The 3,197-nt window shown below is 44.9% G+C and overlaps 1 pseudogene; it reads left to right on the plus strand.

The window, feature by feature from the left end:
- Window positions 1-1,262: 1,262 nt before the first annotated feature.
- On the plus strand, window positions 1,263-2,242 carry LOC123398813 (annotated as a pseudogene).
- Window positions 2,243-3,197: the final 955 nt, after the last annotated feature.

Genomic DNA, 3,197 nt, shown 5'->3' on the forward strand with positions numbered 1-3,197 from the left:
TATGGTTTTGAGGTTTATAATTTAATGTGCTCGATCGTGTAATGCATTATTTGAAACATGACCGGTCACTGTTCAGAGACACATCCGAACGCGTTTGTAGATGTTTAAGGGACCAGATTTGTAAGTTGCATTTGTAAATGCTCATAGGTTTTTTAGATTGAACCTCGTCTGCGTGCTTTCACGTGGTGGCGCGCTGTGCATCTGGTCACGGCACGACGGAGCCCGGCCGCCGGATGCCTTCGATCGACCATTTAGTCGGTCGTTTCTCTGCCACCGCGTCTACATCTGGAATCAGAGAACCATGTACTACAGTACTGTAGCCTTCTTAAAAGAAATGTTCTTCAAAAATACATTACTGTGGCTGCTAGCCTGCAATACTATGCAGAATCTTCTCTTGGCTGTTGATCGGACAATATATTCTTCAAGCGTGGTTGATTTGGCGGTTTCACACGTACACTCGAGAATAAAATACCTGCATCTAGCCATCAGTCAACGAAACGGGGAGCCCAAAGGTATCGTCAGTTCAATATGCGACATCTCCGGTACAAGCCGCCATTTCTATAGGGTACCAGGTCACTTAATCCTGATCCCGCATAAGATAAGAACTGAAGATCAATACAACACGATACGCTTCGGTTGAGTAAAACATAAACATTTCATTTGGCAGACAGCAGCCGGCACCGTGTTCTGACATTGGAGACTGCTGGAATAACTAAGTGCACATTACACTCTTTAAGAAGGGAAGGCAGGGCCAACGATGGGCTATGCCACGTATGCTATTTTATTGTGTTGATTGACTAAAGAATCCTGCAGATAACACCTTCCCGGATAAAAACGTAGAGATGGTCAGATGGAGTATTTCCTTCCCTTCGAAGTAAGGCATGTCAACATCAGGTTCAATGGGAACACGCATTGTATCTGGGCAAAGCACGTTAGAAGAAAGAGATGGAAGAATGGAGCAGAGCGACATCTTTTCATTCTTCCCTCTCACACAATTTTTCTTGCCTCTTGTTCTTTCCACTCCCGATTGCCAGTAGGGTTGCCGCCACCGCCGCTGCCATCCCAGCCGTCCCATTGGTTGGCAGGGCGGGGGAGGTCCGACGGGACGACGACACCATCGCCGAGACGAACTGCGTGCCCCTCATGTTGCGCTTAAGAAGCCGCGATCCGCCTGATCCACTGATCTCCTGCTCCCTCTCTTCTCTTACGCGCCCCCCGATCTGACCGCTGCCTGCAGCTGGAACTCGGCCGGGACCTTCAACATGGGCACCAAGACCGACGGCCCCTTCAGCGCCACCAAGTGCCCCGCGGAGTTCGCGCACGGCACCAAGGCCAGCCTCGACATCGCCGTCTGGCTGCTCGAGCCCATCAAGGAGCAGTTTCCCGGGCATTGGTGCAGGATTGCCAGCCACAAAAAGACGAAGGCGGTGCAGAGGGGCGAGGTGTCGGTCAAGACTGGTGCCTGAAGCGGGGCGCCAAGGGAGAGCACGTGGCGCCATCGTCGTGGCCATCCGACACCACCACAAGTCCTTCCTCATCGAGGGCAGCGGGCTGCCCTACGGTACCGTGCACTTCGCCTGCAAATCCCGGGTCTGCTTCAGCAACAAGGTATGTCCACTTTCAATATATCCTGACTCATACCTTATAGCATTCTGCTCTCTGTCTTTGTATGGTCTATTTTTTCTTTTCATTCCTCGGGGTTCTTGTTTCCATGAATCGAACAAAATTACAGATAGGGTTAAGATGTTTGAAACAGAGTGCTCTAAATATTCAGATGCCTGCACACGGATGCAGAAAACAGAGAGTAATAAAGCTCAGAAGGTGGCTGAAAAACAATTGATGGATGAATTTCTTGCGAAGAAGGTACCACGTATCCTATTTCCTTGTTCATGGAAGATTTCTTCTATTATGCAAATCCTGGGCTGCTTATATAGTTCTGCATTTTCATTTTTTTACTTCAGGTTCAGGAAGACATGGACTTGTTAAAAATTTGGTAGCATTGGGTTATGGTCTTGAATTTGTGCCCTGCTGCAGGACATGTTGTCATTCATTTTAGTTATATATTATGATTCAAATAATATTTCCTTTATGATACTGTGAAGTTGAATTGCACATAATAAAAAACACTTTCTCATATATTAACTTGAATTACAAACGAAATTGTTGTACGCACGACAGTCGATGGCCGAACTTCGAGCGATTGGAGGATTGGATGGTACTGCTCACTGCATGGACGACCTGATGTGAGCCGTCGTCTGCACATCGTCATCTGCATAGCATCGCTCAATTACAAAGGTGTTTTCTATAATAATGAAATTTAGGGGCAGCCTAACATTACACAATTAACATACTCATATGTTTGTTCTATTACATTAAGTCATAGAAGAATTCTTCTTCCAGATTATAGATTCAAATAATGTTTCCTTTGTGTCATTGTGAATTGAAATTACACGGGAAAAAAACACTTTCTCATACATTCACTTCAATTATAAACATGTTTCCTGTAATAACAAAATTTAGGGACCCCCTAATGTTACAATTAACAGACCCATATGTTTGTTGTGTTACATTAAGCCAGTGAAGAATTCTTGTTCAGACTACAGTCACACATAAGCACTAAAACATGATTTGGTCCACTTTGCAGGGGAAGATGCTTGAAGGGGCGTGATGTGTAACAGGCCGTGCAAGACACCTGGACTAGGACGGTGGTCAGGTGACGGACTATACTCAATGGTAGTTAGTGTTTTGTTTTCATATTAATTATCTATGAACAGATATAAATGCAGTGTCCCATGTTTCACATTGATGTTTCTTATAATACTGGAAAGCCAGGTTTGGCCGGCCAATAAAAGTCAATTGGACATAGGAAAGTAACAGAGAGAGGATACATCAGGTCTGGTACTAAAATATGGTCGAAATGTTCCATTATATATATGTGTTCTTTCCGTGTATGGATACCATCTTACATGTGAGACTGTTATAACTGAGATGTGGTCTCGCTGTTTATTCTCGCAGGTCTTTAGCATCTTCATCGGGGATCTTTGCCCGAAGGTTAGGGATGCCGCTTTCTTTGCTTTTTTCTTGGCATATTCTGCCTGTTCGTAAGTGTTTGATAGCTCTGTGTCCTTCATCCCATTTCCATGGTATACTTTGCCTTGCCACTTTAGCTTGGTAACTTATGCAGAGATGTTAGAATT

This window comes from Hordeum vulgare, chromosome 5H, assembly GCF_904849725.1.
Source record: "Hordeum vulgare subsp. vulgare chromosome 5H, MorexV3_pseudomolecules_assembly, whole genome shotgun sequence".
NCBI classification, from domain to species: domain Eukaryota; kingdom Viridiplantae; phylum Streptophyta; class Magnoliopsida; order Poales; family Poaceae; genus Hordeum; species Hordeum vulgare.